The 25,965-nt window shown below is 37.7% G+C and overlaps 1 pseudogene across 1 annotated transcript; it reads right to left on the bottom strand.

Annotated features, from left to right (window-relative positions):
• Positions 1-439: 439 nt before the first annotated feature.
• LOC308611738 (ferritin light chain-like) lies at positions 440-22,298 on the bottom strand (annotated as a pseudogene). The gene is made up of 2 exons: positions 22,270-22,298; positions 440-964 (listed from the first exon to the last, which is right to left on the bottom strand). The product of its transcript is annotated as a ferritin light chain-like (transcript).
• Between the last annotated feature and the right edge of the window lie 3,667 nt (positions 22,299-25,965).

Genomic DNA, 25,965 nt, shown 5'->3' with positions numbered 1-25,965 from the left:
GCTGCACATTAGAATCACCTGGGGAACTCTGAGACCTTCCCGTGCCCAGGCTCCTCCCTAGACCTACTGAATCAAAATCTCTGGGGCTGGGACCCAGACACCAATGTTTTTCTTCAAAGCTCTTTAGGTAATTCAAACGAGCAGCAAAGCTTGAGAACCAGCCCAATAATGGGAACAAACTTATTTCACACAGATAAAGTGGGGCAATTCATATGTTAAAAGAACGTGAATATATGTATATATTTCTTTTTTTCACTTTATTCTGTTTGTATTTCAAATAGGCTTTTTTTTTTCCTTCTGCAAAAAGCATTATTGTTTCCATTTGGTCCAAGGCTTGGGAGAGGGCTCCAGGGCGGTTACAAAGCTGCCTAGTGGCTGCAGAGCGGGGCTTCAGGCAGAAGCTCTGACGCCAGAGGGTCTCCTCAGATGCGGCTGGACTTCAGAGACTCCTGTTTGGCTCGAGGGTGAGCCTTTCAAAGAGATACTCGCCCAGCACAGCCTGCGGACCAGCCAGCCTGCGGAGGTTGGTCAGGTGGTCTCCCATCTTCTGGATGAGTTTTACCTGCTCCTCCAGGAAGCGGCTCTCCAGGAAATCACAGAACTGGGAGTCTGCACGGGCAGGACCCAGGGCGCGCAGATCCGTTAGTGCCTGGTTCAGATTCTTCTCCCTAAGAATGGCGGCTTCCACAGCATCCTGGGTTTTACCCCACTCATCCTGAGAAGGCTTCTGCGCATCCTGGAAGAGGGCGCGGCCGCAGCACTGGTTTTGCATTTTCAAGAGGCGCTGGGCGCCCTCACACTTCTCCTCAGCCAGTTGGCGAAAAATGTGGCCCATACTGTCCAGAGTCCCATTGTTGCTGTCGAAATAGATGCTCAGAGAGAGGTAAGTGTCCACAGATGCATGTTGAACAGGCGGTGGACGGCGGCCTCCACCTCGGTGGAATAATTCTGACGAACCTGTGAACTCGTGGTTGATCAGTGATAAGGAGCTAAGCTCAAAAACTGGTGTTGGCCTGTCCTGGAGGCTGAGGATAGCTGAGTGTCTGATTCCAAAGGTTGCGAAAGGAAGAAAGGTTGGAAGGTGGTTGGGGGCTGGAGCAAGGAGCGTCCCTGGGTCTGTGCATTCCAAACACTGTTGAAGCAAAAGACAGATCTGCAGGACTGCCGAACGCACTGCCTCAAATAGGCTTTGATATAAATGAACAAGAAGTCCAAGCAAGGACAAAACTTACCCTTCCTCCCACCAAAATAGCTGGTGATACTAGAATCTAGATCTGGGAAAGGATTCTTCCATTGCTTTCTTAACATTCCAAGCCACTAGAGCAGTGGTTCTCAAAGTATGGTCACCTTGTAACTAAGCAGTACCCTATGGGGCCTTCCTAGGACAGACCCATCCCCCATATCCTCTATTGTAGTTTCTCTCTGAAGTACTCAGATAATAGTATCTCAGGCATATTTCTTGAGTTTTCAGATGCTAAAAACCACCACCCAATGGAAGAAATGAACTCCTTGATGATCATGAGCACGTAGCCCCCAGACCCTCTGGCACCTAAGGATGGATAATGTTACCTGCCTTGTGGCCTCAACATCAGCCAATCAGAGGATTGTGCACGAGCTGATCACATGCCCTGGGATGTCCCTCCCTCACCTGGCCTTTAAAAATGCTTTGCTGAAATCCTTTGGAGATTTCAGGGGTTTTGGAACACGGACCACCCCTCTCCTTGCTCGATCCTGCAGTAAACCTTTCTCTTCTCCAGACTCCAACCTTTAGGTTTGTTTGGCCTCACTGTGCTTCAGACACACGAACCTGCATTCGGTAACAACCTGACCAGCTTTACCAGCGTCCCCTGATAATGTGTCAGATATTCAAGTTTTAGGGCCCTATCCCAGCCCTATGGAATCAGCAACTCTAGTGGGGCTCAGTGATCTCTGTTATAACTGCCCCTCCAGATGATTTTTATTCACCTTAAAGTTTGAAAATATCTGCATTGTCAGCTGCCAAAGCGTCCACCAGCAGGTGAAGGGGAGTGACGCCTGGAAAAGATAGGGAGTAGCCAAGGCAAGTACAGCAGCATTTGCCGTGGTAGTAATGGAGAATGCCTTTTCTCCACTGGTTGGCACAGACTAGTATCTGGGAGCAGTGGCAGGGTTATTTAGGATACTTTACAATTCAATGTTGAGTGACCGCTGTCCTGGTTTGCCAGGGACTTCCCCTGTGTGAACACTTAAAATCTCATCCTGGCAAACCCCTTAGCCCTGGATTTGAAAAACTTAGGGAATAACATGAAATTTAGGGGAAACATGATCTAGGATTTGGGCAAGTCACAAGTGCTAATTAAAGCTAAGCAAGTATGGACAACATCTAGCCTTCTTTACCCCTTTGTGGGAAGGTAAATCTGATTCGGTGAAAGGACTTATTGTTAAGAAATCTTTGTAGAAACATCCCCTTCTGCTTAGTCCGCTGGTTCTCAGTTCTGGCTAGACACTGGCATCGTCTGAGGAGATTTAAAGTTATTTTATTGGTCTAGGATGACCAACAGTCAGTGTGAGGGTTTTTAAAAAGTGCTTCAGATGATTCTAATATGCAGCCAAATTTAGGTGCCACTGCTTAAGCTTTTGAACCACTGCTCCTTTTTTCACCTCATCTTCCTATGAGAATATCCAACTGTAGTTGAGGTGTGTTGTTTTTTCTTTTTCTTTTTTTAACTCTCTTATTATAAGATTTCCTGTCTTAAATAAGATTGAATGTACAGAAAATCCTGCTAGTCCATCTGGTATAGCTAGATACTTAGGATAATATCATTAAGATATATACCATTTAAGTACTGTGACTGGCCTTTTTAACATTAACATATGCATTGAATTAGTACAATCTCTTTTGAAGTTGTCATGTTGGGGAGCTATACCTGTAATCTGCTGCCATTGCTAATTATCTGGACACCTCTTATTAGGAATTGTTTTAAAAAATCTTTAGGGATTAAAACCAAGAGTGCTGTATTATTTGTACTGGGACCACAAAAACCTCACAAAGTTTCCCCACTGTACCTTCTACCCCCATCTCTAACCCTTGGCAACTTCTAATCTGTTCTCCATCTCCACAGTTTTGTTATTTTAAGAATAATATGTAAACATAATCATGAATTACTTAATCTTTGGAGATTGGCTTTTAAAAATTTTTTCTTCAGCATCATTCCCTTGAAGTTCATTTTAATGTTTGCATATATTAATAATTTGTTCCTTATCATTGCTCGGTAGTATTCTATCATAAGATTTTATCTCAATTTGTTTCAACATTCATCCATTGAAAGACATTTGGGTAGTTGCCAGTTATTGGCTATTATAAATAAAACTGCTATGAACATTTATGTGTAAGTTTCTGTGGGAACTTAATTAAGTTTTTGTTTCTTTTGGATAAATGCTCAAGAGTACAATTACTGCATTGTAGGGTGAATCTACTTTTAGGATTAAAAGAGACTGTCAAGCTGTTTCTCAGAGTGGCTAAACCATTTTATTTTCCCACCAGTGACGTGATATAACTTTTCTACGTACTCACCAGCATTTGATGTTGTCACTATAATTTTAGTTATTCTCTGATATCTCATTATGGTCTTAATTTGCATTTCCCTAATGCTAATGATGTTGAGCATCTTTTCATGTGCTTCTTTGCCATGCGTATATTCTCTTCCATGAAATGTCTGTTCCTGTCTTCTGCCTATTTTCTAGTTGGATTTTTTTAAGTTGTTTGGAGAGTTCTTTGTATATTATAGATACAAGTCATCTGTCTCATATGGGATTTTCAAATATGTTTTCCCACTGTGTAATTTGAGTTTTCATCCACTTAAAAGGATCTTCTATGAAGCATTTTTAACTCATTTTGATGAGATCCAATTTATCAGTTTTTGCTTTTATTGATCATACTTTTGGTGTCAAGTCTAAGAATTATTCACCTAGTTCTAGATGCCAAAGATTTTCTCCTATTTTTTTTTCTAAAAATGTCCTGCTTTTACATTTAAGATTATGATCCACTTTGATTTAATTTTTGTGTAAGGTGTGGAGGTTTAGGTTAAGGTTCATTTTTTGTTTGTTTTTGTCGAGGGATGTCCAACTGTTTCAGTACCATTTTTTGAAATGTCTATTCTTCCTTGATAGCTTTTGCACTGCTGTCAAAAACAGGTTAAATGTATTTATGTCAGTCTATTTCTGGGTTCTCTATTCCATTCCATTGATCTATGTATCTACCCTCCAAAATTACTGCAAAGTCTTGAAATTGGGTGGATTAATTCCTCCCATTTTAATCTTCCTTTACAAATTGTTTTAGCTATTCTTCAGCCTCTTCTTACCATATAAATCTTAGAAAAAGCTTGTCTATATCCGCAAAAACCTTGAGGGCATTTTAAGAGTAATTGTGTTAAGCCTCTTAACTTGGGGAGAATTGACATCTTTATTATGTTGTGTTTTCTAATCCATGAACAAGGTATGTCTCCCTATTTGTTTGGGACTTTAAATTTTTTCTTCATCAGCATTTTGTAATTTTCAGTATAGAGGTCCTATAAATGTCTTATTGGGCTTGTATTTAAGTATTTATTTAGGTCAGTTGTAAATGGCATCACATATTTTAATTTAAGCTTCTACACATTAGTTATTAATATATAATGTGATAAAATTGTGTTGATCTTGTACTCTAAAACATTTACAAACTAATATTATTTCTCAAGCTTTTTGTGGATTCCTTGGTATTTTCTCCATTTAGATTATCATGTCCTCTTCAGACACAGACAGTTTTACTTTTCCTTAGGCAATATAATAGGATATATTACTCTTCAACATTCAGTAGGATATATTCCTTCCTATTCAACATAGTAGGAATAGTCCTTTTATCTTTTAAATGAACTTTTTAAAAATTTAACTTTTAAATGTATGTATTTATTTATTTTTGCTTTATTTTCTTACTAGAACCTCCAGTAATATATTTAATAAAAGTCGTGGGAGCAGATATCCGTGCCTTGTTTCTGATCTTACAGAGAATGCATTCAGTCTTTCACAGTTAAATATAATGTCGGTATAGGTTGTTTGTAGATCATCTTTATGAGTTTCAGTATGTTCCTTTTCTATTCCTAGTTTGCTTGGAGTTCTTTCTTCTTCTTTTTTTACAATCATGAATGAGATTGGATTTTGTCAAGTGCTTTCTCTGCATTATTGGATAGGATCACATGACTTTTCCCTTTAATCTATTGGATATGGTGGATAATATTGTTTGATTTTCAAATATTTAACCAACTTTGCATAACTAGAATAAATGCCACTTGGTCATGGTATATTATTCTTTTTATATATTTCTGGATTTAATTTGCTAATATTTGGCAGAGGATTTTTACAGCCAATTTCATAAAAAATATTGGTCTGTAGTTTTCTTCTTTCTATCATATCCCTGTCCGGTTTTGGTATCAAGGTAATACTGGCTTCATAAATTTAATTAGGAACTGTTCCTTCTACTTCTATTTCTTATCAAATCATGTAAAATTGGTGTTAATTCTTTATGTCTTGGGCAAAAGTGAAACATCTAAACCTGAATATTCCTTTTGGGAGTTTTTAAATGAAAAACCAGTGTTTCTAATGGTTACAGGAAAATTGAGATTATCTATTTCATCTTGGCTGAGTTTTGGTAGTTTTGAGTGTAGAAGCATTGGCCCATTTCACCTACATTTTTCAATTTATAGTGTAGACTTGTTCATAACAACTTGTCCCTTATTAACCTGCAGGATATGCCATGGTATCCCTGGTTGCATTTCTGATATCTGTGGTTTGTGCCATCCATCTTTTTATCTTTATCAGTCTTGCTAGATCTTTATTGATTAGATTGTTTATTTCCAAGAACCAGCCTTTTGTTTCATTGATTTTCCCCCCCTATTTTCCTGTTTTCAGTTTCATGGATTTCTATTTCATCTTTATTATTTCCTTCCTTCTGCTTGTTTAGTGTTTTTTCCTCTTCCCTTTTTACTGTTGTAATATAGAAAATTAGATTATTGCTTTGAAACACTTTCTTTCCCAATTTAGTGCTATAGACTTCCCTTTCAGCATTGCTTTCACTACATTCTGCAAACTTTGATCTGTTATATCTCCATTTTCTTTTATTCTATGCATTAAAAAATATTTCCTTGATGCTGTCTTTTTTACCCATGAGTTATTTGGAATTGTGATGTTTAGTTTTCACGTGATTGAAGACTTTCCTGTTGTCTTTCTGTTATTGATTTCTAGTCTGATTCCATTATGGCTAGAGAACATACTCTATGATTTTAATTCTTTTAAATCTGCTAATTTTTTATGAATATATAAATGAAAGAAATAAGAAAACCTCTGAGTCTTAGCATCCAACACTTAGGCACATTACAATTTAAATCTGCTAAGGTTCTTTTTATTGCCCAGTATATAGTATATGAGTGAATATTCCATGGACACTTGAATATGTATTCTGCTGTTACTGAGTGTGTTCTTTAAATGTCAGTTATATCCTATTGATTGATGATGTTTTCATTTCTTCCATATTCTTGCTGATTTTTCTCTCTGGTAGTTCTATAAATTGCTGTGCTGAAGTCTCAAATAATAATTGTGGATTTAAAATTTTCTCCTTTTACTACTTTTTTTCAGTGTTTGCTTCATGTATTTTGAAGTTCTGTTGTTTGGTGCACACACATTTTGTATCATTGGGTCATCTAGGTGGATTATTCCTGTTATCTTTATGTAATGACCCTGTTTGCCCCTAATAATTTCCTTTGCTCTGAAGTCTACTTTATCTGATATTAATATAGCCATTCCTACTTTTTCTGATTAACATTCACATGATATATCATTATCTTCCTTTTACTTTGAACTCCCTATATCATGATGTTTAAAGTAAACTTCTTATAGACAGTATATAGTTGGATCATGCTTGTGAATTTTTAATCTACTCTTCCAATCTCTGTCTTTGACTTGGTTATTTAGATCATTTACAGTTAATGTAATTATTGCTATGTTAAAGATTAGGTCTACCATTTTATTTTTTGTTTTGTCTTTTACCTTAGTTTCTCAATCCTGTGTTTCTCTTATTTTGCCTGGTGGGTTACTTAAACATTTTTTAATAAGTCCATTTTAATTTAATTTATTTATAATCATTTGTGTATACTGTTTGTATAGTTTTCTTAGTGGTTACTTTTGGCATCACAGTATACATATGTAACTTACCATAGCCTACTGGAATCAGTGTTTTATTACTTCAAGTGAAGTTCCAAAATTTTACTTCCATTTAGTCTCTTAATATTCCCCAGTTTTAAAGTATGATTTTCTGTAGTATTTCCTTTCTCTACATTGAGAACCACATCAGATGGTGTCATAATATTTGCTTTGACCATTATATAGTATTTAAGAAACTCATGAGGCTAATGATATTCTCTTATATATACCCCATTTGTTTTCACCCATTCCATTGTTCCCCTTTTCTTTCTGAAGTTCCCAGTCTTCTGTTATTGTTTTTTTTATGTTTTCATAACATTAGGTGATATCTGGGCTTTCCAGTGCCATTGGATATGAGTTTCAGGAAACCCTGAGTCTGGCTCACTTAATGCTGCTGAGTTGGAGGGTTTGTATATGTTGGGCCTGTTGGCGCAGCAGGTGCTAGCAGATTAGACTAATGTTAATGGGACTAGTGCCACAGGAGGATGGGTTCCCATTCAGGCTATGCTGCTGCTACAGTAGATCAAGTCCCCCTCTACCCCAAGTGTGGGGCAGTGACCTGCTGCTGTCACTGCTTTGTATTAGGCTGCTTTTGCCTCAGGTGTGTGGTGGGATCCCTTGGAAGCTGTTGCTGCTGTCAATCACAAGGTTAAATTCATTTCAGAAATACTTAAGTATAAATATATAGCCTGGCTCCTGTAGGACCCCTGTAATAGTTTTTTATTGCTTTCATACAAATTACCACAAATATAGTGACTCAAAACAATGTAAATTGATTACCTTACAAGTCTGACATTGGTCTCAATTGAGTAAAGTAAAAGTGTTGGCAGGATCGACAGATGAATGGATAAAGATGTGGCACATATATACAATGGAATATTACTTAGCCATAAAAAGAAATGAAATTGAGTTATTTGTAGTGAGGTGGATTGACCTAGAGACTGTCCTACAGAGTGAAGTAAGTCAGAAAGAGAAAAACAAATACCGTATGCTAACACATATATATGGAATCTAAAAAAAAGAAAAAATGGTTATGAAGAACCTAGGGGGCAGGGCAGGAATAAAGACACAGCCATAGAGAGTGGACTTGTGGACACAGGGAGGGGGAAGGGTAATCTGGGATGAAGTGAGAGAGTGGCATGGACATATATACACTACCAAATGTAAAATAGATAGCTAGTGGGAAGCAGCCGCAAAGCACAGGGAGATCAGCTCTGTGCTTTGTGTCCACATACAGGGGTGCGATCGGGAATGGAGGGTGGTAGGGAGATGCAAGAGGGAGGAGATATGGGGATATATGTATACGTATAGCTGATTCACTTTGTTATGAAGCAGAAACTAACACACCATTGTAAATCAGTTATACTCCAGTATAGATGGTTAAAAAAGAAAAAAAAAGTGTTGGCAGAGCTACATTCTTTTCTGGAGGCTCTTAGGGGTGTTTCTGTTCCCTGGACTTTATCCGCTTCCAGCGGTCACTTGTAGTCCTTGACTCAGAGTCCCCTTTCTCCACCTACAAAACCCAAAATGTTGAATCTCTCTGATTCTGCTTCTATTAGGACATCTCTCTCTTTCTCTTTCTACAGTTGGGAATGGTTTTCTACTTTTAAGGACTCATGCAATTAGATTTGTTCCATGAGGTAATCCAGGATAATCTTTCTATCTCAAGGTCTATAACTTCAGTCATATCTGCAAAGTCCTCTTCACCATGTAAGGTAACATATTAATAGGTTCTAGAGATTAGAGTGAGGGCATTTTTAGGAGACATTATGCTCCCTACCACACCCTTAACAAGTGACCTTGAGAAAATGACTGAGATTTTTAAAGCCTTACTTTCCTCAAACATAAAATGGAAAGAAAGCTAACTAGTTAACATCATGAAAGTGAAACAGTATATATGAAATCAACTAATTCAAAAAATAAGATTTCTTCTTTTTCTTTATGATTTACATGATTCTCAGAGTTCAGTTACTTGAAGAGTTACTTTTTTTTAAACAGAACTAAGGAATTTCAGGGTTCAGGTGCTGTAAGATTGTCTGAATTATCTGAGTAACAATTAGCTAAGCACAGGTGTAAAGCATTTGATTTACTCCCTGGTTTTCTTTATCTTCTCATCCCAGTAAATGCATATCCCTTTTCTAGCTCCAGCCAGTAGAGTCAGAGCTCGTTTTACTGTTTAACTAAAGTTCAATTTAAATTCTCTCTACATCTCCAGATTCTCGGCCCTGGTTGCATATTATAATCACCTGGGGAGATTTCAAGGACTACTGATGCCAAATTTCTACCTATGATGGATATTTGAGGAGGGACCTGGAATGAAATGCTCTAGCTTATGGTTTTTGGAACCAAATCATAGTCTACACTGAGCCAAATTATTTGCAAGATCACCTCTAAAAAGGAATTTATCTGTGGTGACTAATGCTCTTCCTTTGTCAGTATGCTTGATTTGTCCCTCTTTGGGGGAAAAAAAGAGGGGGAAAAAAACCCCAGCAGTTGTGCTCCCTGAATTATAACCTGATGCTGTGGAATTAGTGTTGGCTTAGAGCGCACATCTTCGGATACCCATTCTCTCTCCTGCTTCCTTGCATGAACTTATATCCTTGGGCAGTGTTTCATCCACCACCCTCTTTTGCTTCTAATCTTAGCAAGTAAAGTCTCCCCTTAATGAAATAGCATTTCATGAGGCTTACTGGGAGCATAGGTCTGTTCCAGACCTATCCTATGTTAGCTAAAGCAGATATAAGTGATGTATTTTTGGCATTCATCCTTGTGGGTTGGAAAGAGAAGACAGAATTTTATCTTTAGGTGTCATCTGACTGGACAAATGGGCTCTTTCCCTCTGCTGCCTACCATGTAAAAACCTGAGGGTGTTACCTCTAGACGGTATCTTCTAGTTATCAAAATAGTTCAGATAAGTCAAATTTCTCAGTAAAAGATGACAAAACTATGGCTTAGGTGGTTAATTTTCTATGTCAATTTGTCTGGGCCACCATGCCCAGTTATTTGGTCAGATATTATTCTGGATATTTCTGTGATGGTGTTTTCGTGTTTTTTACAATTTTATTTATTTATTTATTTATTTATTTATTTATTTATTTATTTATTTATTTATATTTTTGGCTGCGTTGGGTCTTCATTGTCACACGTGGGCTTTCTCTATTTGCAGCAAGCGAGGGCTACTCTTTGTTGTGGTGTGCAGGCTTCTCATTGCGGTGGCTTCTCTTGTTGCAGAGCATGGGCTCTAGGTGCACGGGCTCAGTAGCTATGGTGCACGGGCTTATTTGCTCCACGGCACATGGGATCTTCCCAGACCAGGGCTCAAACCTGTGTCCCCTGCATTTGCAGGCGGATTCTTAACCACTGCGCCACCAGGGTAGTCTCTGTGATGGTGTTTTTGGATGAAATTCATATTTAAATTGGTGTTGGACTTTGAGTACAGCAGATTATCCTCCATAGTATGGGTGCGCCTCATCCAATCAGTTGAAGCTCTTAATAAAACAAAGACTGACCTCCCTGTCGCAAAAAGGAATTCTACCAGAAGACTTACAGAAATTGAACTGCAACTCTTCCTAGAGTCTCTAGACAGCCTAACCTGCAGATTTTGAATTGACCAAGCCTCTATTATTGTGTGAACCAATTCTTTAAAGTCTCTCTCTCTCTTTTTCTATCTTTATATAGATATGGATATAGATCTAGGTATCAATATTGATATCTATATCTATCAATATATATGGGCACATTGTATACACATGCTGTTGGTTCTGTTTTTCTGGAGAAGCTTGACTAATATAGTGGCCCATATAAATAAAAGGATGAACCCAAGTTCACCCAGGTAGAAAGTAGTACAATGAGAACTGGAACTTAAGGCCTCATGACTCATTCAGCTGTGAACACTGACCCAGAACTGGGGTCCGCAAACTCTGGCCCACTGATCAGATCTCGCTTGACTCCTGGTTTTGTACATAACATTTTGCTTGAACACACCCACACCCATTCATTAACGTATGGTGCATGGCTGTTTCTGTGCTACAGCAGCAGATAGGCAGTTGCAACGGAGAGGTATGGTACACAAAATCCAAAATATTTACTATCTGACCCTTTACAGAAAAGATCTGCTGACCCTTGCTCTAGGATGCCATCTGATTTCTGATAACACAGAGGAGAATAATTCATGCACATTGGGGTTGATTGTTAATCTCCTGTCCTCCTTAGGTCAAAGATCTCTTAAATGCTCACCCTTGCAATAGCCAGCTTGGGGAGCATTGTCTGAGGATGCAGAAATATTTCTTGCCAGGTCTTTCCAATCCACACTGCTCCCTGACTATGGTTCTTAAAACCTATTTTAAAAAAAAAATTTATTGGAATATAGTTGATTTACAGTGTTGTGTTAATTTCACGTGTACAGCAAAGTGAATCCGTTATACATATACATATATCCACTTTTATTTTTTTTTAGAGTCATTTCCAAATAGCCCGTTACAGAGTATTGAGTGGAGTTCCCTGTGCTAATAAGAAGAGCAGGTTCTTATTAGTTATCTATTTTATGTATAGCAGTGTGTATATTTCAGCCCCAATCTCCCAATTTAGCCTCCCCACCACAATCCCCTGGTAACCCTAAGTTTGTTTTCTACATCCCTGCCTCTACTTCTAAAACCTGTCTATTTTAACCAACTACCACTCATTGCTTACTGTCTCTGGCTTCATGTACTTCATAATAAATCTACCTCTTGTTCAATCCTGGATGACATGTTCCAAAGACTGAGATCATATCTTATTCTACATAACTTGTGCTTGATATTGTCTAACTTGGGGTCTTTATCTATGTCCCAAAGAAGACAGTCACACTCTGTCTTCTAGTACTACTAATAATACCACATTTTATGGCATGAATTTGACCCAATGCACTGAACTATCCCTTTAGAAACTGTATGCAACCTGTCACTGGGTTTTAGCACCGGGATAGAGCTGAAATTAGTGTTCATATTTAAACAAATCTACTTGACCAGAAACTTTTTGTCTCACCATTTATTTTATTACACAAGTAACTTCTCTCTTTGCATCTATGATGTAAATATTTTTAATTTCCTAAATTATCTGAAAAATTATTTAGAGCTTCCATTTCAGTAGGCATTGGAATTGCTGTGTTATGACTATTTCATTATTTTATTTCCAAATGTTAAATTAGGCTTCAAGCTTTGGCCAAGAGTAGACAGGAAAGGGTTTTAAAAGAAATGAAGAATGGGAAAGACTTCTGATGCAACGGAGACTTAATAAAGATTTGCTTTTGAATCAAGAATTTATAATAAAGGTTTGATTTTGAATCAATAAGTTATGTCATTGCAAAATAGCTCCCTGGTAAAATTCCATTCTTTTGTAATCATTAAGTACAGAAATTAACCATCAAAACATGCAGTGATCTTTTTCATTTTCTAAAAACAAACCTATATCTAGATGAGAGGAGAATTCATTTCATAACTCAGGCTCTGGACTTACGACTCCAAGTCCTGTTTTCTTTCAACCATGCCTGCTAAGTTTCTGTCTAACTTCTTGAGCATGAGGTAATGGCTTCAGCTTTCATCTCCTTACTCAGTATATAGCTTGGTGACTAAGAGTAAGGGATCTAAACCTTGAGAACTTGGGTTCCAATCTTGACTCTAAAATTTACTTGTTGAGTACTCTTGAGCATGTTATCTGTTTTTGCCTCAGTTTTCTCATCTATAATATAGAGATAACATTACTTCTCTCAGCGAGTTGCTATGAGGGTTAAAAGAGAAAATTCATACAATGCAAGAATTTATCAGTTCTTGGAACACAATAAATACCGAAAAGAAATGTTAGCCATTATCAAGGGCCCCTCATTTTATGGATAATATAGATTAGTTTATATAGGTCTAATATTTACATATACATAACTATTTTGTACCTATATGTGTGTATACGTTCTTCTTAGAAATTGAGCAGTCAACATTCACATCTAAAAGTATGTGCTCTGTGAAATGTAGATCTCCTGTGTACAGACACAGTGCTGTAGTTATCTATTGCTACATAATAAAGAAGTCCAAACTTAGTGGTGAAATAAACAAAAATTTTAATATGTGCCCAGATTCTGTGGGTCAGCAATTCAAACAGCACGCAGAGGAGATGGCTTGTCTCTACTCTGTGACTGATGTCTGAAACCTCAGCTCATGGGGATTCAAATGGCTGGGGCTGCAATCATCTAGATAATTTTAATTCACATGTCTGGCCCTTGAGATGGGATGACTTGAACACTGCGCCCAACAAGGACTGTTGCCTGGAGTGCCTATAGATGGCTGCCCATGTGGCTTGGACTTCTCATAACGTGGTAGTTAGGATTCAAGATAGAGTATCCCAAGAATGAGCGTTCAGGGTTGAAGCATTCCAGGAGAATCATGCAAAAGCTGCATGACCTTTTATGACCTAGTCTTAGATGTTACATAGCATCACTTTATACTATTGCAGGCGTTGGAGACGTTTTTCCATAAAGTGTCAGACGGTCAATATTTTAGGCTTTACACGCCATACAGTCTCTTTTGCAACTACTTAGCTCCGCTGCTGTGATGTGAAAACAGACACAAACAATACATATACTAAGGAACATGGCTGTGTTCCAATAAAGCTTCATTTATAAAAGCCGGTAGCGGCCTAGATTTGGCCCAGCAGCCATAATTTACTGACCCCTGCTCTACTGTTTGAAGCCATGGAAAGCCTGCCCAAATTCAAGGGGAAATGCCCACATCTGGATGTGAAGAATGGCAACGAATCTGAGACCCTGTATTAAAACCACTACATATGGGATACTTAGAAGAAGATCTGTCTGCATACCTTGTTTCTCCCATGTATGGTGGATATGAGGTATTGGCACATGTTACATCTCTGTAAGCCTGGGTCAAGGTCAAAGTTGGAATCTGAACTCAATGACCTTGATTTCTGGAAGAATTGGTAACTCTACTTATGATATCCTTACACTCCTTACCCATATAAATACACCACAAAAGATAGATTTCAAGTAAACAGTTGCTTTATGGCAGCTTTTTATTATGTCTCCATTGACTGAATTATTCCATTTTGGTTAGAAACATGAGTTTTGTTTCTTTCCTAAAGAGATCTGCAACTTTTCAGATGTGGCATTTCGTTCTAATGAGAGGATGATGTAGGTTTTTATAAACGGAAAAAGCAGGGCAGGCTGAGTTCACTCAGATCATACCAATGCTTACAGGAATAACCAAAACTGGAGCACAGGCTTCCAGGTTTTCCCGTCCTGTGCTCTTTCCGGTAGGTGCCATTGTCTGCTGGGCCTGGCAGTAATAAATTTTGACCTTTACCTCTCTACACTCTTGTGAAGTGGTTTTGGGCTTTGTTAGCTTTCTTATGAGTTTGTACTAAATTGTGTCCATAAAGTAGGCTGAATTCCTCAGGGAAGGATGATAGCTGTTACTGTGTTATTACTGCAAGTGTTGTGTTGGTTACTTCTTTTTCTTTTCTTTTGTCCAGTTGTATCCTGAACTTAAAAGTTATATTATCTGAAATGAACGATGTGCATCTGGTGGAAAACATTAATTTAAGGGATGAAAATTCCTGATGATTGCTTCAGTCAACCCTTAATACACACTGAGCTTCATTAGTAAATAGACAACTCTCAGACCTTTCCCTTGGAAGAGGTCGCATAATCAGGCTTTGTGTTGATTTCGCATTCTGTTCGTTAGAGACAGAACAAAGTAGAATAATTGGCTGGTACAGGGAAAGCAGAAAGAACTTTCTTCTATTTTGGTGATGCATCCCGTAATAAGGGTTGAAAATGAGACTGGAGGTAAAAACGTGAAACTCAGAAGAGCAAAGGAGAGAGGATATTGTTTCTTTGAAAATATTCTTTCAGTGTTGGCCCAGATGAAATATGAAGCTGAGGAAATTTTTTTTTAAATGATGATTTTTGTGTTAACAATGTGAGTGTGGAATTAGTAAGAATCAGAAAGCAAGCATCCTTTCCCACCAAGGACTTGGGAGCAAGTGAAACCATAAATACTCCCGGTTCTTGGAAACCCTTTTGGAGCAGTAATCAGAGAAGGGTAAAGGCAAAGCCTCAGAGCAGAGGTGTTCAGAGCAAAGGGATAGGAGGAGAACAAAAGGAGAGTGGATATTTTTAGAGCTGTCATTTTGAAATTTACCTGCTTCTGATTCAGTGCTGCTTTGCTACTGTGTTGATCCCGTGGAAATCCTCAAAGCAGGAGCAGCCCTATTTTAAAATAATAAGGTTAGAGCAAGTGACTTGAATCCAGGTCTCTTTAGCTCAAGAGCACAGAGGAGAGTGTGAGGAAGGAGTGAGGCCACAAGGAATTGTTCACTGGGTACATTTTCCCCAAACCTCACTAACTGGGAGAAACTGACCACTGGATTATGTGGCTTGAAGGAAAGCAAAAATGTTGAAAGCAAAGAGTGTGGAGCTTGTTTAGAAAGCAAGCTCTATCATTTGGTCACCTGCTGATGATAATAGCATTGGCTGAGTCCTGACCATTTACAATGAAGGCACTTCTGTAGGTCATAAGTTCCAGGAGAGCCAGAACTGAGTATGTCTGTTTCAGCATTTAGCATGGTTTAGCATCTTAGAGCCCGGTACATTATTGGCATATAGTAGACTTAAAAATGAATATTTGTGGATTGTCTGAATGAGTGGATGGATGTGTGTGATTCATATCCTATTTGCAGGTCCTATGCCCTACAGTGGATTTTCAGTGTCAGATTGGGACCGTATTTATGATGGGGATTGACATTGTTCCCTATCTAATGGATAAAGATTACACATCAAAGGACTTTACACTGACATCCCAAAAACCTCATAGGAATTACTTAACAAAAAATAAAATTGGATTCTCTATAATTTCTAATTTATAAGCTGGCTAGACCACTGGTATTTCTGCCAGTCCTCTGGTAGTTCCGATGATGTCCCCATGATGACCCAGGCATAATCAGAATGGCTTTAGGATTTGGGAGCCAAAATGTTCCTCAGTATTTACTGCTTTGCTAGTCCATTTAAGAAAATGGACTATTGAAAAAATAGCTTCAGACACAATATGGCATTTTATGATTTAGCATAAAATCTGAGAAATATAGAGGTTATCTGAAGCCTGCAGTGGTAAAGTTCCCTCTGCTATTGAAGTTATTGTCTTTAAATAAAGATTCTACATCAGTAATGCTATATATATATATTTTTTTCTGATATTCAGGTTAATTTCTTATTCTCTATAAGGAAGTAATTAGTTGGTTGGTATGAGAGATAGTGTGGCTTCCAAAAGTGAAAAGTATTATTTTGTTGTAATTTCCAGCTACCTAAGGATGGGAGAGGCCCAGGACACTGCAATCAGTATATTATGTGGAGCAGGTTATATTGTGGTTTATTTATGACCTTTTACATGTTTATTTTCTATGCAATTTTGTGTGCTCCTTTTTGAGTTTTGGTAGATAAGTGTTTTGTAACTTCAGAATACTTGAAGTTATATATATATATATGACTTATATATATATATATATATATATATATATATATATATATATATATATATATATTTATCATAGTAGTTAAAGCCGTGGACAGTGTACTAGTCTACCTAGGTTCAAATTCTGGCTTTACCCTATGACTTCCCTGTGGCTTCCTCTGCTCACCGATTTAAAAGGAGTATAATAAGACTGCTGTGGTGAGTTATATACTAAGTGCTATTTAAGCATTTGCTATAATGATTATGTTACTCGAAAGCAAGGAACTTGCCCCTTGATTCTCTCTGTATTCCTAGTGCTTAAGAATTCCTAGTGCTTTCCTAGTGCATTGTCTTAGGATAGAGATAGCTCAGTATAGTTCTTCTCACTATAAAGTACTGTTACATTGAAAGTCTTTGCTTGTGTACTAATAATCTATGACATATCTGCTGAGGACAAGGAAAGGAATAGTTTTAAAACTGCAATGGATAACAAAAGATTGTATGATGTAATGCCTTTATTATGTAATTATAAAACTAACAAATGATCATGGTAGAAAATTTGAAAAACTCCTAGACAAAATAGAGATCAATAAAATTTGGAGTAGCGTTCAGAGTGTAGAGTTGTCCATGAATATTAGTGCTTTCACATTTTCCAGGACTTTAAGTAGACTCTGCTTCTTAAGAGTCTATTCATGATATTTTATTTTAATGATGTTTTCATCATGGGGACACACACACACACACACACAGAAATCTGTTAAAAAAAAAGAAAGACATGTAAATCACTGATGTTTCAGATAGCCACATGAAATAAAGTGAGAAAGGTCAACAAGCTGAAAGAATGTGGAGTAGTATCTCCTTAATTGCTTACATAATTCTGATAATTACCTCTCTGTGGATAATGTAATTAATGGGGAATCTAATTCAAGGAAAATGTATGAACTTCAAGCCTTCTCGAAGCCAAGTATTTCTTTCCACAAAAGTTTAATTTCCACAGTCGTGCTTCCTTATTACCTGACAGGGAAAGTGTATTGTATGGCAAAGGATCTTCCCGAAGGAGGGTGCTTCCCACACTGATCATCATAAATGACTTCGGAATTATTGTTGCTATATTACCAAAATCTTAAACTAGGGTATTTTTGACAAATGTGGTCCTTAGTTAATTTTTAGAGCTACAAACTCTCAGATGGCTCTGCAATAACAATTGACTGGCTGTTCTTCAGGTTGATCACAATATGTTAATGACCTTGAGGTACCACTAAAAAGCAGGAAGGTGTGAGTCTTCCTTTGGTTCCAGAGTGAAATGCGAGTTGGAGTTGGAGTTGGAAAAGAGGCCGACAACCAAGTGATAGAGAAGGAAATGTGAGGTCATTAGTGAAAAACCAGGTTTAAGTTAAGGTGAAGAGGCATGAGGAAATGGTCAGCTGTTACAGTATTACAAAGATCATGAAGAAGCATATCTATCCATGAATGTGGTTTGTATTGCAATCTGCTGAAAAAGAGACAAATATCCTGGCCTGGCCTTCATGGAGATTATTTTTATTGATTCTGATAATAGATTATTGTTGAAAAGGGCCTCCTATAAATTATAACCATGCAAAGGCAGCAAGATAATTTGTTTTTTCTTTATCTATGTGTTTCTCATTCCTACTCACTTCTCTCTTAGGGGAAGAGAAAATCACAAAACACAAAAATGTCAAATCTCAGCTATTCATTTTCAAAATAATTTTTTTTCCAAATTCCAAAGGAGGCAATAGGTTAACTGTTAAGATTTGTAAGGCTCAAAAAACTAGATTTTTACAAAGTGTAGCCAAATTTTGTTCCATAAGTAGTAGCTTTGGAAAGAATATGTGATGATGCAAAGTTGGAAAAAGCTGGTTTTTCTTCCGTAAATGACTTCACCGTGTGGGAGAAGAGGCAGAGAAGAAATCAAAGTAATTAAACATGGGGTGAGTTTTTCTGATAGGGGACTCTAGTGCTTTCAAATAGACTAGATAATCCTCGGGATAATCTGAGGGTAGAACAGACCAGTGCCTCATTTCCAATCTGGTACCCTGGAAGAAAACAGTGTATTTCCTTTGAGGTCTTGAGAGGTTTTTCTTCTTCTTTGTTTTGTTTTTGGTTCATTTTGTAATCAACTTTATTAAGGTATCATTTACACACAATAAAATGCAGACATGTTTAGTCAACGGTTCAATGACTTTTAATTAATGTACACATTTGTATAACTACCACCCCCATAAGATCGATAACAATTCTAAAACCCTAGAAAGTTTCCTCCTAGGCTTTTGCAAAAGTATCCCCATCTCCCACCCCAAGGCAACCACGGATCTGATTTTTATCTTTAGAGATGAATTTTGCCCAGTTTAGAATTTCATGTAAGTTGAATAATATGGTAGGTGCCCTTTTGATCTGGCTTCACTTGCTCAGCATATGGTTTTTGAGATTCATTCATGTTGGGATGTTTTAAAACCAGGACTTTAGCCTGGGTGGCTGATGTTGTCTGAAGGCACCTATAGGTACATCTGAGTCTCTGGCATTGTCACTGTCTGTTCTTGGCTCAGTATTTTCAACTTTACTAAGAAGCACAAGGTTGAAGTAAGGAAGATCATTGTCAGTATAATGGAGGTGAAGTGGGTTCTGTTATATAATATTCTCAGCATAAATTGACCTGCTTGGAATCATTGTGTTGATAATCGACAAGGATACTCTTCCTCCAAAAAACTTGATACTATAAAACTTCTAAAGGATGCTGTCCTAGGACTCTTTTAGTTTTTAATTTTTGGGAAACATTTCTGGAAAATTGAAATGCTCACAACCTGAAAGAAGCAATTATTCACCTGAAGGCTAACTCTGCTAAAGTTGAGTTGTCCGACCTTTACATGCTGATAGAACCCAAATAGCCTTGCAAAACAATGCTCTCTTATTGGATATAAGCATATAGATTATTTAAGACGGATGTGTATATGCAGTAAAGTGAAAAAACAAAGAATCTTTGAGTTTTCCTTGCTGTTTTTTTTTATTTTTTCATTTACGCTTCTATATCATATGCTAATAGTTTAGGGTAACCTCAGGTTAGTTTTAGGTCCACTCTTTACGTAAATGTTGATGTACTCCATACGCAACTTTTTTCTACCTTCCTTCTTTTCTTCCATCTTTCCTTTCTAACTTCTTATAATCCATTCTACTTAATCCTGCATTTGTTGAGGTGGCAAGTACTGTAGGAAAATTGAAAGCAGTGTGAAATTTTGCTGTTCAGAATGCATGTTGACCAAATTCTATATTGAGAAAAGGTCTGAATTTACCCACAGTAACCATTTCTCAGCGTCTCTGAATAAAGGCCATAGAAACTGGGCTCTATATAATATCCTGACAGGTATGTAGAATTCATAGCAATTGCCCTCAAAGAGCTTACCTAGCATAGATGCATATGAATGCATTTAATGATTGCTTTATTGGCAGCAGTGCCAACATACACAGTCTATTTTGTTTTATATCATTATCATTACCTGCTGTTTACCACTGTATACATTGCTAATGGTGTGGTTTCTATAGCTTGTGAATTTCACGGCCCAATATTATGTAATTTATTGCACACTTTAGTGTAGAAGATGGAGACTCCATAAATTTTCGTGTGCTCTTTGCCCCTTTGGAATGTATTACACTGAGATCAGGCAAAGTAATAAATTTATTTCAAATGTGCGTGATAGCTAAACATCAATTAGGACTTGATGGGAAATATTTCTTCTTCCAGCAACATAACAGTTTTTAAAGACTAAGCCATTGAACGTGGAGTTCCTGAACATGGGATTCAGTTCACTGGGATCCCTCCTTAGAAAAATAAAGGAAAACTTGAATTGGATATGTGTGGCTTATTCAAGTAGTAACTAATCAGCTACATCTTTGATAACTTAATTTGTCACAATGGTTTGGTATTTTATTAACTCCCTTCCCCTTCTTCCCCTGACTCTCACGAGAATGGATCATGAGTATCTTAAAACATACTAAGTCGTCTTCCATCCCTGTTAATCTAACTACAAAAACACACTTCCCTTATCCAATGTAACATACCGTCTTTTAGAGTAGCTGTGGTTTTAATTCACTACAAAATTAAAACCAGCAAAGAGAAACATTTTCAAGGAGCCACCACATTGTAGAGCTTTAGAAAGAAGACTTTAGAATTAAGGGCAACTATATCATTTTATAGCTAAAGCACCTGAGACCTAAAGTAGGAAGGTAACCATCGAGGTCAGGGAAAGGGGTTGAAGAGCAGGTTTCAAGCTGAGAAAGAGTCTACAGGGACTCAATCTGAGCAGGTCAAAAACTGAAATGAGACCACGAATGTTCTGGGAAGGGTGGCACCTGGCCTCAAGTGTGGGATTCAGACAGGGAATGGGCCCCAGGGGAACTGAGCTTCTGCAGTAGGCAGAGAAGTCCACCTCATCTCTGGAAAGTGCCACTGACATCAGGGAGTTGAGGGGAAAGAGCAATGAATTCCAGTCCACCTGAGAAAGCAGGCCAATCTGATTAACTCTGAATTTAGGCTTATTTCAGATACTCCTTGAGAAAGAACTTGGACAAGAGCAAGTCCCACACAGCCTCTTTAAATCCATGTCCAGTATGTTCTGGTGGAGCTGCTTAAACCCTCCAAGTGACTCCAGTATTTTAATTTCACGTTATATTTAATTCCGACCGTTCTATGATTGATTATTTAATGGGCAAATAGGTAGGGTCACAAAAGAGTGTGAATGTATTTTACAGGATGAGGATGGGCGGAGTGGAGCAGTCTGGAATAGGACACCAATAAAAAGGGATCTTGGTAAATAAGAACGTCTATTAGAAATGGAGAGGAATTTGCAAGGAAATTAGTGCCTGACACCACGCCCTTCTCTCTGCATGTTTAGAAGCTAGTTTCTCATTTTATTTTCATGGGAGATGTCCCTGTGATGAATTGTCTTTTACCTCCACACTATTTATCACGTGACATATTGTGAAGTTTGTGTGAGAGAAAGTAAGTATTAGCATTTGTCTTGGAAGCAGCTATAAACATTTCCTGGAACAATCTAGGGTAGAAGGAAAAGGAAAGGAAGGTGGAAACAAAGGAGAAAGACAGCTAATGCTGCTGGAGTCTCTCGCTGGGATTTGTGGTGTCTCTTTTTGAAACTAAGTACAGAAAGTCAGAACTTGACCGATTGTTTCTTGATCACGGTTTGTTTTCATTTTTGTTTTTTTCTTGCTCTCTCATCAGTTATTCCAGCCAGTGCTATGTCATTTTCAGTTTCATTAAGCATGCCTGTCTTGTTTCCATTTGCATTATTCATGCAAACGTTGATTGAACTGATGACCCCGAGTTATCACGGAAACATTAGATACACCAGTGGATACATTTCTTAATTTTAGAAAAAAATTACCAAGTGAAGGTTAAAATAACTCCTCTTAAATTTGTCATTTAAAAAAAACTTCTCCTAACATACAATACCTCATTGCCTAATAATGCCAGATAAGTGAAGAATACCTATGTATTCATGAATGCAGGCTAGTCTGTATATTTTTTGGCAGGTATGACCATTACCGAGGGTAACGGCCTGGTTTGCTGGCCATGTCCTGTCTCCTAGAAAGTTGTAGTTTCTGTTGTCTTTCAGTTGGTCCATTGGATATCAGAGGTGAATTTATAAAACTATACTTCCCTTTACACTTACTTTGTTTTGTTTTGTTTTTTACTTGAAGTATAGTTGATTGACAGTGTTGTGTTTCAGGTGTACAGCCAAGTGATTCAGATATATATATATATATATATATATATATATATATATATATATATATATATATATCTTTTTCAGATCCTTTTCCACTATAGGTTATTACAAGGTATTGAATATAGTTGCCTGTGCTATAGAGTAGGACCTCGTAGTTTATCTACTTTATATACAGTGTACACTTACTTTGTGTGATCCAGGCTGGTCAGACCACATAATTATTTTCACTTCTGATATAATTTTTTCAGGTTCAACCTCAAATCTTTGATAAGAAGATATTTTAAACTAAGTTTAGCATGTGTGTGCTCTAAATCCAACAGTAGTTATTAGAGATATGGTTTTGCACTAGGTATTCCTCTCTTTTTTGTTCTTGGCCAACCAATTGAAAATTAGCTTTTATTTTCTGGTTGGTTTGCTAGATGTTTATGACTATAATAAAAGTCTTAAATTTTGTCTCATATCTTAAAACACAATCTGAATTAGCAATGGATATTGTGCTATACATAGGGGCTGTGATATAAATATAGTTTCTAACTTCAAAAACATATAACCTAGAAGGGAACACAGACACATATGCAGCAATTATGGCAACTGCATTTGTTTACTAAGTGAAGTAGTACTGAGATGGATAAAGTGCTAGCAAGCCTTGAACAGACAAATCAGCTTCAAAAATAGATGTGCAGTTCTTTAAAAATATTTTTAACATTTTTCCAGCTACATGTAGAATATAACAGCATAAAAACGGTATGGGTTTTATTTTAAGTAATTAAGCATTTTGACATCCTCATAATGAAATTAAATCCAGAAGGAGGTTTCTCTCCATGATCTCTTGAAATGGTCCTTGATCATCCACAATATTTCCCATCATCACAAAGATGATACCAAGGGCAGGGAGCTCCAACATTATTAAAGTTTCATAAAGCAAAGTCAATTTTAAAAATATAATGTCCCCAAACTGATAAAGGTCTTGTCAGATAATTTCAAGGGAAGCATAAATTATTTTCTGTTTGTCAGAGGGCAAAAATATTTAGATTGAGTTAATGAATGGTAGAGTTTTTGAGTGGAGAGTGTCCTTAAAATATTTTGTAGATCTGTACTGTCAACAGATGCTAGCTATGTGGCATTATTTATATGTAAACAAAATTTAAAATAAGATTAAAAGTTCAGTTCCTCAGTTGCATTTGCCATATTTCAAAGATGTTTATTAGCTCCATGTAGCTATTGAATACTGCTTTGCATAGTACAGATATAGAACATTTTCATTATCACCAAAAATTCTATTGAGCAATACTAAAATTATACCCAGATATTCACAGAGAAGGCAACCAAGTCTCAAGGAAATAATATAACTTCCCCAAGGTCACACAGCTATGTTTTTAAAGAAAAACAAAATGACACAAAGGAAGTAGTAATAGAGGCATTAAAGAAACCCAGTAAGTTTCTGGAGCAGTCAAAGCAGGGCTTAAAAGTGCATACTTAGCTGTTAGCAGGGTTGAAGCTCTTGATGGTTGGTAAGATCTACCTGCCTGAATTTGGACATTAGCATTTTATGCAATGAATTAAAAGCAAAAAATCATTTCAACGTGTGGCTGCCAGCTCCATAGTTTTAGCCACTGCCATGCTTCCAGATTATGTTTATCACTTTCATATACAGGGCACCACTGTGAAATGTGATGGTTTATCTGACCCCAGAGAAATCAAGAAATCTTGTGGGGGCTATGGCTCTATTTGAAAAGGTTGATTTTTAAATGCATCATGCAGACTGGCCCTGTTTTAAAGGGGATTCCTGCCATCAATAATCACAATGTAAACTCTCTTCTCACCTTGAAAAAGTCAAAGATAGTCCCTGCATCTTTATTATTTCATTGAAATCCAAATATTATTTTTCCATTCTCTAACTTGTTTTCCTCACAGTGTGATCAACTATTGCCAAGGAAGGAAAGGTTAGATTTATCAATCAAAGTTTGCTGAAGGTCCCCTAGGTGATTGAACGCTCAGGAAAAACAATCCTCATGTATTCTTTTTCTGTTGTTTCAATAGCTTTGTTTCAGTATGTTTTGTTCTGTAGCAGAGGTTCTGTGACGTGCTTATCTTCCTCAGAGGTCCAGAAAGCCTGCGAGTCTGTGGGTAAAGAAGGGTAAGGAGAGAGAGGGAAGGAGGATAGAGAGAGGCTCAGGGCTGAGATAAGGACAGTGATCTACAGCCTCCTGGGGGTGAGGCTGGGGTGCACAGACACCCACGACTAATCTAGACAGAAACTGAGTAATCAAGGGGACGGCCACTGTGAGGTCATGTGGTCACCTCTCCCTCTAGAAATAAACATTGCCCTTAGTAAGTCTCCTCCCACCCCAGAAGAGAATTAGGAAGGTCTGGAGAGGGGGATTATTGGCAGAAATGGAAAAAGCAGGTTGAAGGGATTAGCCAGGAGCAGAGAGACCAAGAAACCCAAGCCAGTAGGTGGAAGGCAGACTTTCCATGGAAGTCTCCAAGCCCAAGTCAAGTTCTGGGACCACCAAGTACAAGTCAAAGAGTGCTCATTTAGCCCCTTTGGGCCCCCATGGGAGTGGAGGAAGACTGGACAGAGACGGAGAATTGGGGGTACGGTATTTACTAAGGGATTTAACTCCTGAAAGTTCTCCCAGTAGCTTCAGATCTGCTCAAGAATCCTTCATGTCCTGCTGGTTTGCAGTGAGTGGCTCACAGCTTCAAGGCCTCCTCTGCCAGATGGAGAACTATTTCAACCATCCTGCCTCTATTTTGGACTGTAGCAATGCAGACAGGAAACCTGACCCCATTTTCAGGTTCTAAAGAGAAATTCTAAGTACCTGAAAGACTGAGGAACATGGTGGCTTTTATTTAAGATGGGGAGCTAGAGAGCACATACCTGGACTTGGGCCTGCAGCAGCACCAAATTGCACCAAGAGTTCCCTTTATTTTCTCTCGCATCTCTGTTTCTCCTTTTCTCTCTGCTGGATTAGCCACGGGGACTCCAAGTTCTTCATTATGTGGTCCTGGTACCAAGATTCTCCTGGGAATTGTAAAGCTATTCACCTTCTACATGGAGCACTTCTTGTTTTTTCCCCAGCAAAGTTAAGTCATCCTTAAGAGGAGTCAGGGTGCTAGCTCTTAAATATATTTTAGTCATCCCTTTGTACATTAAATGCTCTTTCTTGGAGACTGCTCCTGACGTGGCGTTCACCGTGCTCTCAGCTGGCCTCCTGAAGTTCTGCCCTGCCTTCCCCACCAGGTACAGTTCAGGAGCTGCCTACCTCAGGTTGATAGGTTATCTTCTAGTTGCTTTATTCCTTTCCCTTTTACATTTAGAAAATATAATTTGAATACATAAACTTCTCTGTGGCCACAGCTTTATTTGCAACCCACAGGTTTTGTTATGGCATATTTTCATTATCATTCAATTAATAAAATTCTAATTCCCATTGTGACTTTATCTTTGACTTACATAATGATCAGAAGTATGTTTTTAATATCCAACTATTTGGTAAAATATTGGT

This window comes from Mesoplodon bidens (assembly GCF_964165515.1).
Source record: "Mesoplodon bidens genome assembly, contig: HAP1_SCAFFOLD_499, whole genome shotgun sequence".
NCBI classification, from domain to species: domain Eukaryota; kingdom Metazoa; phylum Chordata; class Mammalia; order Artiodactyla; family Ziphiidae; genus Mesoplodon; species Mesoplodon bidens.
The sequence above is the reverse complement of the archived record's forward strand: the minus strand, read 5'-3'. Positions and strand labels throughout refer to the sequence as shown.